This window comes from Schistocerca piceifrons, chromosome 10 (genome assembly GCF_021461385.2).
Source record: "Schistocerca piceifrons isolate TAMUIC-IGC-003096 chromosome 10, iqSchPice1.1, whole genome shotgun sequence".
Taxonomy (NCBI): Eukaryota; Metazoa; Arthropoda; class Insecta; order Orthoptera; family Acrididae; genus Schistocerca; species Schistocerca piceifrons.
Window position 1 is genome coordinate 43665439 of NC_060147.1, and position 17154 is coordinate 43682592.

At 44.7% G+C, this 17154-nt stretch overlaps 1 protein-coding gene across 1 annotated transcript in view; it reads left to right on the forward strand.

The window, feature by feature from the left end:
• Positions 1-307: 307 nt before the first annotated feature.
• Positions 308-17154, forward strand: part of LOC124718676 (C3 and PZP-like alpha-2-macroglobulin domain-containing protein 8) — an 852528-nt gene continuing 835681 nt past the window's right edge. The window contains exon 1 of the mRNA XM_047244301.1: positions 308-471. The gene's annotated coding sequence lies outside the window, so the exon portion shown is untranslated. The remainder of the gene's footprint in view (positions 472-17154) is intronic.

Below are 17154 nucleotides of genomic sequence, written 5' to 3' on the forward strand. Positions count from 1 at the left end.
CTTTCCGCGGGAGGTGCCGCCTTTCACGGCCTTATCTGCGTCCTTTCGCGGAGTCGCGCGGCTGAAAGCGTGCGCCCCTGCGCGCTTCCTGCCCGCACAAACAGCGCCGCGACGCTAAACAGCCCCTCGCAGGCGACGCCGGCGTCCTTGCAGCCACTCCACTCCAGGGCGGCGCCGGCCTCATCTGTCGCCGGCCTTGGCGGCGCCTCCGCGCATGCGCACAGCTGCAGCGCCGGCCGGGGGAGGGGGTGGACGCGGCAGGCGCCGCCGCGACGCCTGGACCAGCCGGCCAGTCGCCGCTCGGACCCCGCGCTCCACGGTCGCACAGTGGCGGTGCCGCGTGACGTCACACAGTGTCGCATCGCAGTGCTGTGTCGCGGGTCAGCGCCCCAGCTAGGCGCAGCGAGCGCCGGGTTGTCTACGCCGTAGGCGCCGCTCTAAGACATCGCGCTGTTCCGAGGGACTTTCTTGGTAAGTCGTCAGCCTACTTATCCAACACCATGTGTTTAGTCTTTCTTATTGTCAGGTTACGGAGACAGCCGTGTGCGGGCAGCAAGACACGAGTAATACCACCTCGTTGACATCTCTTTTTCTCTACATCTTACCAAGTTCCTAGGCATTCATATTCCACGTAACATCAATTAGCTTCATTTTCTCCTTTGACGTGTCGCGGTATAACTGCATTGTTTACGAAATAGTCAGTGCCCTGACATCTCTTTTCCCTCTACTATCAATTCCACATCTTACCAAGTTCCTAGACATTCATATTCCACATGACATCAATTAGCTTCATTTTCTTCTTTGACGTGACGCGATATCACTGCATTGTTTATGAAATAGTTAGTGCCCCAATGTACCATATCGTTCATGGCATATTCCTGGTGTGAGATCAGCCTATGGAGCAAATACTTACGCGTTCTCCAGGTGTTGCCCACATGTCAGTCTGAGGATACACTGCTGTAGCGATAACATGAGACCACTGAAACTGCTTGTTTGACAATGGTTCTTGCCTCATAATATTTTACAACTTATTTGTGACTTCAGTCTTCTCACATGTTAAATGTGGCACGTCAAATTCTTGATCTCAGAGTAGCACTTCGTAGCCTGTATCCTCAAATTTTTGTTGGCTGTATTCCAGTCTCTGTCATTTTCTGTGGTTATTACCTGGTCCAGTTCACTCCAGTACAACTGATGTTATTCCCTGATGTCTCAATACATGTTCCATCATAGTGTCCATTTCTTTCATCTCAGAAGTTCCTTCAAATTAAGGCCCATCTCTGATATTATTAGACTTGTTTCAAGCAAGAATGCCCTCATTACCAGCTTCCTTCGTCATGCTATTTTGCCTTACAGATAGCAACTTCCCTCATCTCATTTGGTTAAATATGGCACACCAAGACATCTCAGAGTAGCACTTCACAGCCTACATCCTAAAATTTTTGTTGGCTATATTCCAATCTCTGTCTTTTTCTTAAGTTATTACCCTCTACAGTTCCCTCTAGTACAACTGAAGTTATTCCCTAATGTCTCAAAACATGTTCTGTCTTAGTGTCCATTTCTTCCATCAGTCAAAAGTACATTATCAGAAATTTCTTCAACTTCAGGCCCATCTTTGATACTATTAGACTTGTTTCGAGCAAGAATGCCCTCATTACTAGCTTCTTTCGTCATGTTATTTTGCTTACAGATAGCAACTTCCCTCATCTCATCTCAGCTGGTTAAATGTGTCACAGCATATTCTTCATCTCAGAGTAGCACTTCACAGCCTACATCCTCAAATTTTTGTTGACTATATTCCAGTCTCTGCCTTTTTCTACATTTATTGCCCTCTACAGGTCCCTCCAACACAACTGAAGTTATTCCCTGATGTCTCAACACACGTTCCGTCGTAGTGTCCATTTCTTTCATCAGTCAAAAGTACGTTCTCAGCAATTTCTTCAAGTTAAGGCCCATCTATGATATCATTGGACTTGTTTCGAGCAAGAACGCCCTCATTACCAGCTTCCTTCGTCATGTTATTTTGCCTCAAAGATAGCAACTTCCCTCATCTCATCTTTGTAGTCCCGGACGTCCGTGTTAATAAATTTGTTGCTATTCTCATTTTTTCTACTCATCATAACTTTCTCTTTCTTTAGTTCACTCTTAATGTATAGTGTGTGCTTATTGGACAGTTTATTTCGTTCAACAGTCCATGCAATTCTTCCTCATTTCTAAGGTAGAATTTTCATCAACGAATCTCATCATTGATATTTTGTCACTGTGAATATTAATCCCACTTCTGAACGTTTCTTTTTTATCGTCATTGTTTCTTCCACGTAGAAATATAACAACGAAGGCGGACTACTCCTTCCTTTCCCTCTTGGTTCTGATACATATTTCATATTATCCGACTTTTCCTATAGCTCACCATTTATCTGGTAATTTCGAAAACTCTTGCGCTATCGTACATTGACAAACGCTTTTCTAGGTCGAGAACCACCATCATGTCTTCATTTTTCTTAAGTATTCTTCCCATTATTAATCGAAAGTCAGGATTGACTCTCTTGTGCTTTCACTTTTCCTAAATCCAAACAGATTGTCATCTTTTCAGTTCCATTCCTCTATATTTTTCTTGTCAGGAAATTGGAATTCTGGGATGTTAAACTGAGTCTGCGATAGTTCCAACACTCTCCGTAATTTCGCGTATTACATTTCTCCAAAAGTTTGTCACTACGTATCCAGACTCATAGATCCAACAAACGATTTGAGAAGCTCCGAAGGAAATAATAACTATTTCCTGGTTAATCAGAAATTATTAGTTCACTTTACATTGCAACGAATGGTACTGATGTGAATTTTCTTCTCATTCTGTAACGCATCATCAGTTGTCATCAAGAAACAGCAAATAGGAAATAGAGAGTAAGGATCGATATAGAGTTGAAAGATTCTTCAGTATAGATTTTGTAGATGCATTTATCTGAATAAACTACCATATTTAGAAGGCAAATTAACCATCAAGCTATACACACGACAATTCCACTGAGTCATTCGCCTTCTGACACTGAATTTTCATGATGATAGGTCATGTTGACTCAGAAGACAACATGAAAACTATTCATCAACCAGACCACCTATATTGGAAAAGATTGTCATCTGGTTAACTCTAAACTCATAATTTTCAGCTGTCCCCATCGGGGTATATCAACAACACCTGTCGGCAGCTGAGGGTTTCAATTAATTATCATTTATACTAAACTCCTAAGTTTAAAACAGCATTTTTTACAGGTAAGTACTTCGCTTTTTGCGCCGTGAAGTGTTATGTGTATAACAGAGAGCGGTGATGCGGGCTTCATCAACGTTCCTTTGAAGACGTTCTGTTTTATCAGGTTGCGGTTCACGCGAAAAAGTCACATTGTGATTTCAGTCAGTTGGGCATTATGAAACAAAAACACAGAAAACATATCCCGACAAATGAAAACCTAAGCACCTCGCTATTCACACAGGGTGATCCAGCTTGGTTACTATTCTCTGATATTTCCTATACCGTTTAAGATATCTTAATTCTATATTAGACTAAATGAACTGTAGGGTGGGTCTCACTAAATGGTGCGTAGTCTGTTTCTGTGGCTGCAGAGATATCTCTACCAAATTCGCTTTTTGAAGTAGAACTATAGCAACGACAGCTGATAGTCGTAGAACTGCTACAGACAAATAAAAAGGAGTTTCACTCTTCAAATTCGGGTTAGATGTTTCGGAGAAAGACACCTAATTTTCTTAAACTAACCAACGCTCGACAGACGAGAAGCAGAAAGAGAGAACGAAGGCTACAGTTCTTCTGTATCCCTTTCATATCGATATTTCTTCTTTATCCGCCGTGACATACGTTCCTATTTGGGTATGAAATCAGGAACTCCCACATAAGACAGCAATCGGGATTATGTTCAAAATAGATAATGTCTAAATACTACAATTACTCCGGAACTATTAATCTGATTTTTTAAGAGTGAAACTCGTTTAGAAGTAGTGAAAGCTACTAGAATTCCAGCAGAAAAAAGTTGGTACTGATATACTTGTAATTAATATGGGTATAGAAAGAAACTATAAGCCATTTAGTGAGAAGTTTTTCCATAACTCATCTGGGTGAAAACAGAGACCTGTAACTGTCCCGAAAATTTTTGAGGTAAACAGTATAGCTCAGTCTCCCGGTATATCAATATTCACTGTTGGCCTGTATTCCCGTCGAACAGCATAACGCCGTACGTTCACAAACGCCACAGTTTATACCTGTAACGAAAAAATGTATCCAAATTGATGGTCTGCTCACCACACCAGCAGGCACAGAATATTTTAATGTTAGCTTATAACATTTTTTTCTGTGGGGAGACAAATTTCAAATTGACAGCGAAAAAAAAGTTTGTATTTGAAATGCATAAATTTTCAACGTGCGAGAAGGACGCAGTACAAAATTAATTATGCATGCAGACAGTTCATCCGTTCCGGGAATCGAAAATGTCGACGAGTTTTGCCTGTTATCGATGTCGTCGCTGGCGAGATTCTGTCCCACGAATTCCAAGTCAGCACCAGTACGTACGTATCAGATCCTGAGACTAGCCCGGACATACAAAAAGGAGCTTATATCCGGAGAGAGAAAAGACTTAATAAAATATTTCTTATTTACTTACTAAAACACGACTTTAGCTTAGATTTTACGTTTGCGTGCAAATATTTTTCTATTTTTCTACTGATGATGACGAATGCAGTGGAAGTTCTAGTGGCAAAAGACATTTTTAAGTGATATAATTACAATTTAACAACTTGCGAATTTATTTTTTCCTTACTTGTACTGCGAAGCTTTGCTTCTTTCCCAGTTTCATGACTCTAGGTCAATGGGTGGAAACTAGTAGGTTTCGATGAGTGAGTTATCGAATATGGTGGAAGCTGAAGAAATGGATTAAAATTTGTCCCGTAGCCGGTTCTCCTTGTTTACTAGACAGGTACGCTAGCCATCACACCACCAGAGTGCTAACAGACTCGTAGCTGCAAATAGCTCCCTAACACAAACTTCAGTTTATTGCGCTGGTTTAGAAGCTTATTCTCCGTCGCCGTAGACCGTTGCATGTGGCGCAACTTTCAACTTGATACGTCCACCCATTTCGGAGGAGAAAGCGGCTTTGGAGACGTACAGACAGAGGGACGGTTAACAAACGACATCTTTTTTATCTGTGGTACAGTTACACATAATAGAATGTAGTCGAATTAAATCAGGTGATGATGAGGGAATTAGATTAGAAAATGAGACACTTACAGTAGTAAAGGAGTTTTTCTGTTTGGGTAGCGAAATAACTGATGATGGTGGAAGCAGGGAGGATATAAAATGTAGACTGGCAATGGCAAGGAAAGCGTTTCTGAAGAAGAGAAATTTGTTAACATCGAGTATAGACTTAAGTGTCAGGCAGTCCTTTCTGAAAGTACACTCCTGGAAATGGAAAAAAGAACACATTGACACCGGTGTGTCAGACCCACCATACTTGCTCCGGACACTGCGAGAGGGCTGTACAAGCAATGATCACACGCACGGCACAGCGGACACACCAGGAACCGCGGTGTTGGCCGTCGAATGGCGCTAGCTGCGCAGCATTTGTGCACCGCCGCCATCAGTGTCAGCCAGTTTGCCGTGGCATACGGAGCTCCATCGCAGTCTTTAACACTGGTAGCATGCCGCGACAGCATGGACGTGAACCGTATGTGCAGTTGACGGACTTTGAGCGAGGGCGTATAGTGGGCATGCGGGAGGCCGGGTGGACGTACCGCCGAATTGCTCAACACGTGGGGCGTGAGGTCTCCACAGTACATCGATGTTGTCGCCAGTGGTCGGCGGAAGGTGCACGTGCCCGTCGACCTGGGACCGGACCGCAGCGACGCACGGATGCACGCCAAGACCGTAGGATCCTACGCAGTGCCGTAGGGGACCGCACCGCCACTTCCCAGCAAATTAGGGACACTGTTGCTCCTGGGGTATCGGCGAGGACCATTCGCAACCGTCTCCATGAAGCTGGGCTACGGTCGCGCACACCGTTAGGCCGTCTTCCGCTCACGCCCCAACATGGTGCAGCCCGCCTCCAGTGGTGTCGCGACAGGCGTGAATGGAGGGACGAATGGAGACGTGTCGTCTTCAGCGATGAGAGTCGCTTCTGCCTTGGTGCCAATGATGGTCGTATGCGTGTTTGGCGCCGTGCAGGTGAGCGCCACAATCAGGACTGCATACGACCGAGGCACACAGGGCCAACACCCGGCATCATGGTGTGGGGAGCGATCTCGTACACTGGCCGTACACCACTGGTGATCGTCGAGGGGACACTGAATAGTGCACGGTACATCCAAACCGTCATCGAACCCATCGTTCTACCATTCCTAGACCGGCAAGGGAACTTGCTGTTCCAACAGGACAATGCACGTCCGCATGTATCCCGTGCCACCCAACGTGCTCTAGAAGGTGTAAGTCAACTACCCTGGCCAGCAAGATCTCCGGACCTGTCCCCCATTGAGCATGTTTGGGACTGGATGAAGCGTTGTCTCACGCGGTCTGCACGTCCAGCACGAACGCTGGTCCAACTGAGGCGCCAGGTGGAAATGGCATGGCAAGCCGTTCCACAGGACTACATCCAGCATCTCTACGATCGTCTCCATGGGAGAATAGCAGCCTGCATTGCTGCGAAAGGTGGATATACACTGTACTAGTGCCGACATTGTGCATGCTCTGTTGCCTGTGTCTATGTGCCTGTGGTTCTGTCAGTGTGATCATGTGATGTATCTGACCCCAGGAATGTGTCAATAAAGTTTCCCCTTCCTGGGACAATGAATTCACGGTGTTCTTATTTCAATTTCCAGGAGTGTATTTGTATGGAGAGTAGCCATGTATGGAAGTGAAACATAGACGATAAACAGTTTTGAGAGAATAGAAGCTTTTTAAAAGTGGTACTAGAGAAGATTGCTGAACATTAGATGGGTCGATCATGTACCTAATGAGGGGGTATTGAATAGAATTGGGAGAAGAGGAATTTGTGACACAACTTGACCAGGAGAAGGGATAGATTGGTAGGACATGTTCTGAGGAATCAGGGATCACCAACGTAGTACTGCAGGGCAGATTAGAGGGTAAAAATCGTAGAGGGAGACCAAGAAATTAGTACAGTAAACAGATTCTGAGGTATGTAGGTTGCAGTGGTTACTTGGAGATGAAGAGACTTACATGGAGAGCTCCATTAAATCAGTCTTTGGACCAAGCACCACAACAACAACAGTTACAAATTAACAATTTTCGGATTTTTTCCTACATTTGTGCTATGAAACGCAGCTTCTCACCAAATTATACGAGTTTAGGTCAACCGGAAGCACACTATAGCTTTTGATGAGTGAGATTGCTAGTGTCAAACTGTGTGATATATATGGCCGTCCTTTTGATTGCATTGACTTTGAAACTTAATTTTTTTTTATTCTGCCAAGGAACCACAGACCTCACTCAGTATGTGACTTAAATATCAATTAAATGAATACCCCTAGCTGCATACAGGCGTTGACATAAGTCAACGGGGACAGTTTAAAATGTGTGCCGCCGACCGGAACTCGAACCCGGGTTCTCCTGCTTGTATGGCAGAGGCTTTATCCATCCGAGCTACCGAGGACACAGAGAATAGTGCGACTGCAGAGATTTACCTCTGTCACGCCTTCCGACAGACCCACATTCCCAACTTATTGTCCCGCACTATATTCGTAGCGCCCCTGCCCATTATAATCATTACTCGCGGCTTTTTGCCGATTCCCCTAAGAGTTCGGGTACTGTTTGTGCATCAACACAGAAGAAGATGGTCAAATGGCTGGTGAGCCTTAACTATGTATGAAGATGGTATCTGTTTTTCCGGACATGTCGGAAAGAACAGATACCATCTTTACATATACTTAAATATCAGCTCGATACATTCAACCAATCGAGATGCAAAATAGGGTTCTTGCATGTCTGACAGACAGACACATGTACGGAAAACAATGCAGCTTCTCAAGAGTTCCCTCTATACCGACTGATGTACAGACTCTTAAGAAAATAGTTAACGTATAATATTAAAATCAGTTTTTTAGATCTGTGGAGCTAAACACAAAAGATTACCATAGATACATTAACGATTTTTCTTTGACAAAGGATTTACGGCCCTGAAATGGCTCTGAGCACTATGGGACTTAACATCTGAGGTCATCAGTCCCCTAGAACTTAGAAGTACTTAAACCTGACTAACCTAAGGACAATACACACATCCATGCCCGAGGCAGGACTCGAACCTGCGACCGTAGCAGTCGCGCGGTTCCAGACTGTAGCGCCTAGAACCGCTCGGCCACCCTGGCCACCAAGGAGTTACGAGAGTAGTTGATGGGATTGGACAGTTTCCAGAACAGAAGTTATAATATGTGCATCCACAAACGTGAAATAGGCGAATGTAGTGGAATTAGATGAGGTAATGCTGGCAGAATTAGATTAGGAAACAAAACCACTAGATGTAGTCGATGGTTTTTGCTCTTCAGGTAACGGTATACCTGAGCAAGAAAGGCGTATCTGAAAAAGAGAAATTTCCTAAAGTCGAATATAAATTTCAGTGTTAGGAGGTATTTTCTGAAGGTATTTGTTTGGATTGTAGCCTTGTACAGATGTGAAACGTGGCTAACAAGCAGTTCAGGCAATAAGCGAGTAGCATTATTTGAAATATGATGCTGTAGAATATTGTTGAAAATGATTGTAGATGAGTAGATTGAATAACTAATGGTAACAAAATAACTGTGGCACAGCTTGACTGATGGAAGAGATCGGTTAAAGAGACACATCTCGGCCTGAGTAATCATGAAGTTGTCAGTTTGTCGGTGAAAGGAAGTGGATAGGAGATGGGGTGGAAATATTTTAGAGGGAGATCAACATTTGAAAACAGCAAGCAGGATGCACATTGCAGTAGTTATCCGGAGATGAAGAAGTTTTCACGGGAGAGAGTACCATGGGCACCGCATCAAACTAATCTTCGGTCTGAAGACCACAACAACAACAAAACATTAAGATCCGGTTACCTTCCATTCGGAAAGTGGGTGCACTCAGCGACTGGTGGCTTCCAAATTATAGAGTGCAGCAATCAGTTGTCCTTTATATATTTTATTACGCAAATCCAGATATTGGCTAGCCATTCTCAGTGCACTATTTTCTATTCTCGATGCATGTAAGTCCCTGTTGTTCGTGCGCCAGTCACATTTCTTGAGTAGTATTCGAAGAAATGTGACTGACGCCCGAAGAACAGGGACTTACATGCATCGAGAATAGAAAATAGTGCATTGAGAATGGCTAACCACTAGCCGAAATCTGGATTTGCGTAATAAAATCTAAAAAAGGACGTCTGATTGCTGCACTCTACAATTTATTTAAAAAAAAATTAGACTGCTTAAATGAGAGTCTGGTCATTTCACTGTGTGCATTGTTTATTCTACTGTACACTCGCGGTTCTAGGCGCTTCAGTCTGGAACCGCGCGACCGCTACGGTCGCAGGTTCGAATCCTGCCTCGGGCATGGATGCGTGTGAAGTCCTTAGGTTAGTTATGTTCAAGTAGTTCTACGTTCTAGGGGACTGATGACCTCAGAAGTAAAGTCCCATAGTGCTCAGAGCCATTTTTTTTTGTACACTCGCGATTTAGGTGTTTGGCCATTTTCCAGTAGCACAATGTTAAGCACGGTCAGAGTTCTGTAAACGAAGTCATCGTCAAAATACGAGTATCTTAAACCTGGTTATACAATGATCACAGTAAACAGTGTGGTAGTGGAAAGTTGCCAAAGTCCGAGATCATGATTGTACAGTAAAATAAACAATATTTACAGTCAAATGGCAGTACTTTCATTTGATGACGAACACGCTGCAGTTCATGCATGCCCGAAGGAACAGGTACTGCGCCGTCGATGGCTGTTATGGAATACATGGGAACAGGTGTTCTGTCGCCTTGGAACAAGGCATCACCATTGACGAACAAACATTGTACTACGGAATAGACCTGATCAACCAAAGTGGGCAAATAATCCTTGGCAGTAATCCGACCTTGAAGAGTAACCAGGGATCCCGTGGAACACCACGATATGGATGACCAACTGATCACCGAACCGCTGCCATGTTTCACTCTTGGGGCCGAAACTCGGCCAGAATTTGGAAGCAGTGTCAAACGACACCAAACGTTTTCTTCCATTGCTCCACAGTCCATGTTTCCTGGAAGTTAACGAAACTCCTCCTGGAAAGGCCACGAAGGCCCAATGGTCCGACCGGCCGCCGTGTCATCCTCAGCCCACAGGGTCACTGGACGCGAATACGGAGAAGCATGTGGTCAGCACACCGCTCTCCCGGTCGTATGTCAGTTCACGAGACAGGAGCCGCTACTTGTCCTTAAGTGGCTCCTCAGTTAGCCTCACTAGGGCTGTATTGTGTTTTACGTTAACGAGGGGCCTGGAAACGACGGAGAGGCTCCGTCCCCGCCGCAGCCGCAGTGGTACACTACCCCACGACGACTACCGCAGTCCACTTCACCCCTCCGCCGCCCCACACCGAACCCAGGGTTATTGTGCGTTTCGGCCCCCAGTGGACCTCCAAGGGAACGTCTCACACCAGACGAGTGTAACCCCTATGTTTGCGTGGCAGAATAATGGTGGTGTACGCGTACGTGGAGAACTTGTTTGCGCAGCAATCGCCGACATAGTGTAGCTGAGGCGAAATAAGGGGAACCAGCCCGCATTCGCCGAGGCGGATGGAAAACCGCCTAAAAACCGTCCACAGACTGGCCGGCTCACCGGACCTCGACACAAGCCCGCCGGGCGGATTCGTGCCGGGGACCAGGCGCTCCGCCCCAGTCTGGAAAGCCGTGCGTTAGACAGCACGGCCAACGGGGCGGGCTCACTAGGGCTGAGTGCACCTCGCTTGCCAACAGCAATCAGCAGACCACGATGGGCACCCATCCAAGAGCTAGCCCAGCCCGAAAGCGCTTAACTTCGGTGAACCGACGACAACCGATGTTACCACTGCGGCAAGGCTATTGGCTTTCCAAGTTTCCTGATACTGGTCTTCACATCATTGCTTGTTTTCAGAATCCATTATTACTGGCATTCTTGTTCTGTTATAAATACATCATACCGTTTGTGTGAACGTCCAACGATGTGATAGTGTTTTTAGTCGTTCGTCTAATTCTATCTAATTGGCCTACTCTGGTGTTCAAAAATGGCTCTGAGCACTATGGGACTTAACATCTGAGGTCATCAGTCCTCTAGAAAGAATAACTACTTATACCTAACTAACCTAAGGTCATCACATGCGTCCATGCCCGAGGCAGGATTCGAACCTGCGACAGTAGCAGCCGCGCGGTTCCAAACTGAAGCACCTAGCAACCGCTCGGCCACACTGCCCGGCGCTACTGTATTGTGGCAGTCTTTGTTTACATCGTAATGTATACGCTGCAAATCACTGGAAACTGTGCGGCATTTTTTCATTTTCTAAGCTTTGCTCCAGGAATATTTCAGCCTTGAAGCTGATTGGGAAACACTGCTTGTAAAGGGTGTTTCTAAATTCCTTCTGCCACCGTCCTCTATCGGTGGCTTCCAATCGGATTGTGTTACTACGAAATGTCGTCTGAGCTGCGCAACTGGATTCGTTGTATCCTGTTGCAGAAGCTCAGAGATCGTAGTAGATGAAGGCAAGTCATCTAGTAAAACAGAAATGATATCTGCTTTTCGCCAAGGACCTTTTTCCTTTAGTAATCTATATAAAGTCTGTTGACATAATATCGATATATCGATGTTCCCTTAGAAGTGATCGATATATACCAAAGAAACATTATATTGATATTGAAAAGGCAATATCGAGTGCATATATATATATATATATATATATATATATTGGAACAATCGAAATAAAATGTTCAAACGTACCTACGTTCTGTATTTTAATTTAAAAAACCTACCTGTTACCAACTGTTCGTCTAAAATTGTGAGCCATATGTTATGTGACTATCACAGTGCCATCATCACAAATCGAAAAAAGTGGTCCAACTAAAACGTTCATATTTCTTTACGTACTACACGAATATGTATAAAAAATGGGGGTTCCTATTTAAAGAAACGCAGTTGATATCCGTTTGACCTATGGCAGCGCCATCTAGCGGGCCAAAGATAGCGCCATCTGGTTTCCCCCTTCAAGCTAGACGAGTTTCGTTCTTTGTAGTTTTTTCGTTTGATGCTTATTTCCTGAGATATTTGGCCCGGCCACGATCAATGGAGCACCCTGTATATATATATTCAATTTTCGGTAAATATTTAAAATTACTTACATCTGAGGTCATCAGTCCCCTGGACCTAGAAACTACTACATCACACACATCCATGCCCGAGGCAGGATTCGAACCTGCGACCGTAGCATCCGCATGGTTCCGGAGTGAAGCGCCTAGAACCTCTCGGCCACAGCAGCTGGCTCTCCAGTCTTTCTCTTTGACTGTGTGAAGCAAGTATACATGTCACAAAGGAAAAGGCCAATTGCACTGAGGGTTGGCGGTGTGAACGGAATAACAACATATCCAACGTGAAGGAACAGCACACCAATTGCCTTAGAAAACAATTTTTACCGAACTAGTGAGCTGTTTCTTCACATCGGCATCGTTCAAAAACAGTTGCTGAAAATGGTGGACAAAATTCTAGATGACAAAACTGGTCTTTGCGTTGGGCGTAAACGTGCGAGGGGAAATGCTGACGTAATCGGCGCTACCAACACAAACTGCAACGTTTAACTTCACCACTCTATTTTGACACTGTGACAGCTAGTTCGCTGGCGTTTGCAGAAATGGAGAAGCAGGGAAGTCGACACGAAGTGTTCCAGAAAAATCCGATATGTGACGAAACCGAACGACTGATCCATCGGACACCTTTCATTGTGCCCCTTTCATGCAGTTACCATTGTTAGCAGTTATCGTCAAGTGTCAACGTGCATCGTTTTGTTTTCAGTTCTTGCTCTAAGGGTGATAACCATACTGCTAGCTTATTAATGTACAGAATATCTAATAACAAATGAATACTTAAATATATGGCTCTAAAACTGGCAGTATATTTACAATGCGCAGGCGACATTTCTTTGGCCGGTACGTCGATATTTTTCCGCCGATATGCCGATAATCGTTCTCAGTATATCGAGAGCCGATAATTACTCTTTTTTAAATATCGACATATCAGAATAGTCCGCAGCTCCTAGCGTTCTCGCTTCCCGAGCACGGGGTCCCGGGTTTGATTCCTGGTGGGGTCAGGGATTCTCACCTGCCTCGAGATGACTGGGTATTGTTGTGCCATCTTCATTCTTCAACTGGCTCTGAGCACTATGGGACTTAACATCTGTGGTCATCAGTCCCCTATAACTTAGAACTACTTAAACCTAACTAACCTAAGGACATCACACACATCCATGCCCGAGGCAGGATTCGAACCTGCGACCGTAGTAGTCCCGCGGTTCCAGACTGAAGCGCCGAGACCGCACGGCCACACCGGCCGGCAAAATCGTTTTTGCGGACATCACACACATCCATGCCCGAGGCAGGATTCGAACCTGCGACCGTAGCAGTCGCGCGGTCATCATTCTTCCCCATTATCGGTCGGAGGAAGGCAACGGCAAACCACCTCCGCTAGGACCTTGCCTAGTAAGGCGGTGCGTGTCTCCCGCATCGTTTCCCTACGCTCTGTCAGGGAGTATGGGACCTCATCATCATAATATCGGAATCTCGATGTTTTTAAAAAATATCAGCAGCCCTGATATATATTAACGATTCAGGGGAAAATGTGAGCAGCACTGTTTGATTGTTTGAAGATGACGCTGTACTTTAACATTTACTAAAGTCAGCAGAAGCTCACAACGGAATACAGAATAATCTAGATAAAGTAGTGCACGGTATTAATGGTTACAATGGACCCTTTAACAATAAACGTGCGCCGTTCTCCATACGAGGACGAAATGAAATGGATTAAACTCCAGTAACATGGATAACACGAATTTATATGTTGTCGCTTCAACTGATTACCTACGAATTACAATTGCAAAGAACCAGGACTGGAAGGACCACACAGAAAACGATGTGGAGAAGGCGAAGACTTCGTTTTTCTTGTCAGAAAACTTAGATCTCGCAACAAATCGACTACCCACGCTTCTTCATTTTCTTATGGCGTACAGGAGTGGTGTATGGGATCCGTACAAATGGGATTGGTGGAGGACGTAAAAGAAGATATTTTCTTGGTAAGTACAGGAGGGAGTAAAACGGATATGACAAGCAATTTGGGGTCGCAATCATTAAAATAAATATGCTTTTTTTCCGCTCCGGAAGGATCTTTTCACGAAATTACATTCACCACCATTCTCCGCGGAGGGCGAATTGATTTTGTTCGCCCCGACCTACACAGGGCGAAATGAATATCACAAAGCTACGTTTTCCTGGGTGGGGAAATCTATCGCAGCGTCTTCCGCCGTCCGATGCAGACCGCAGGACGCTGCATGAACCGTTTTCGTATGCGCGTGTCTGGACGTGATGAAAGCTCAAAAAGTAGTAATACTCCTTCAAACAGTGAATCTTGTAAAAAATGAAAGTGGTGTTTCTTTTATGTAATTTGCCAACTGCACATGATAGGGTTATACGAGAACTACCTTCTGACAGCTTTATTTTAATTTAACGAAAATTTTGCTCTTCCGAAATAGATAAATATTTTAAGAAATTTGGGTATTTCACATTACTCAATATTTATCACGCCATACCTGCTAAACTGTGTGTCATATAGCAAAATAATTTTATAGTTGCCTTCAGCAGTATATGTCAGAACGTCTGCAAACTTCCTGCCCAATAGAGTCAGTAACAGTGAAGTAATACACTACTGGCCATTAAAATTGCTACACCACGAAGATGACGTGCTACAGACGCAAAATTTAACCGACAGGAAGAAGATGCTGTGATATGCAAATGATTAGCTTTTCAGAGCATTCACTCAAGGTTGGCGCCTGTGGCGTCACCTACAACGTGCTGCATGAGGAAAGTTACCAACCGATTTCCCATACACAAACAGCAGTTGACCGGCATTGCCTGGTGAAACGTTGTTGTGATGTCTCGTGTAAGGAGCAGAAATGCGTACCTTCACGTTTCCGACTTTGATAAAGTTCGGATTGTAGCCTATCACGATTGTGGTTTATCGTATCGCGACATTACTGTTCGCGTTGGTCGAGATCCAATGACTGTTAGCAGAATATGGAATCGGTGGATTCAGGAGGGTAATACGGAACGCCGTGCTAGGTCCCAACGGCCTCGTATCACTAGCAGTCGAGATGACAGGCATCTTATCCGCATGGCTGTAACGGATCGTGCAGCCACGTCTCGATCCCTGAGTCAACAGATGGGGACGATTGCAAGACAACAACCATCTGCACGAACAATTCGACGATGTTTGCAGCAGCATGGACTATCAGCTCGGAGACAACGGCTGCGGTTACCCTTGACGCTGCATCACAGACAGGAGCGCCTGCGTTGGTGTACTCAACGACGAACCTGGGTGCACGAATGGCAAAGCGTCATTTTTTCGGATAATCCAGGTTCTGTTTACAGCATCATGATGGTCGCATCCGTGTTTGGCGACATCGTGGTGAACGCACATTGTAAGGGTGTATTCGTCATCGCCATACTGGCGTATCACCTGGCGTGATGGTATGGGGTGCCATTGGTTACTCGTATCGGTCACCTCTTGTTCGCACTAACGGCACTTTGAACAGAAGACGTTACATTTCGGATGTGTTACGACCCTGCATTCGATCCCTGCGAAACCATACATTTCAGCAGGATAATGCACGACTGCATGTTGAGGTTCTGTACGGGCCTTTCTGGATACAGGAAACGTTCGACTGCTGCCCTGGCCAGCACATTCTCCAAATCTCTCACCAATTGAAAAGTCTGGTCAATGGTGGTCGAGTAACTGGCTCGTCACAATACGCCAGTCACCACTCTTGATGAACTGTCGTATCGTGTTGAAACTGTATTGGCAGCTGTACGTGTACACGCCATCAAAGCTCTGTTTGATTCAATGCCCAGGCGTATCAAGGCCGTTATTACGGCCAGAGGTGGTTGTTCTGCGTACTGATTTCTCAGGATGTATGCACCCAAATTGCTTGAAAATGTAATCACATATCAATTCTGGTATAATATATTTGTATAATGAACACCCGTTTATCAACTGCAATTTCTTCTTGGTGTAGGAATTTTAATGGCCAGTAGTGTACATTAGAATGTGATGTATGACGTGAAATGTAGTAAGCGATAAACTTTTTTCCCTTCATATTTTTTGTGGGGGTGAAAGCGAGACATAGTTATGGAAAGGTTTGAGTTTATTTTTACAGTCTGTCGGAAGTCGGGGGGTGCTACAGTTTCTCCTAGAGAAAAGGGGTACTGTGTGGTTCATTCCAGCACACTGCGAGGAACATTTTGCTGTTATAGAGGCGGAACAGTGTGACGTCACACTAGTATCGGAGAGGGTGGAGGCCAAACCTGCAGTGCAGTGTTTCATCTGGAAAATTGTTAATCTTGGCAATCCGAAAGTTCATAGAAGATAGGGAAGAGAATGAAAGCTGCATATTATTGGGAAGAGTACCCAGGAAGCGCAAAGTGGTCACAAAAATGTTATTACGTCGTGAACAAGAATGAATGTCTAACAATTTTTCGACGGTTTCGTTAGTTAAAGACAGAGAAGTAGTTCATATACCAGACTAGTGAAACCAATCACATTACAAGAAAAACTCACTGATATTAAGATATTTAGTAAGTAACGTTAATTTAAGCTTTCAGGTCTACATCTACATGGATACTCTGCAAATCACACTTAAGTTTCTGGCAGGGAGTTCGTCGAAACACCTTCACAATAATTGTCTATCATTACAAACTCGTATAGCGCGCGGAAAAAGCGAAAACCGATATCTTCCCGTGCGAGCTCTGATCGCACTTATTTCATTACGACGATCGTTTCTCTATGTGTAAGTCGGCGTCAACAAAATATTTTCGTATTCAGAGCAGAAAGCTGGTTGAAATTTCGTGAGAAGATTCCACCGCAACGGAAAAGGC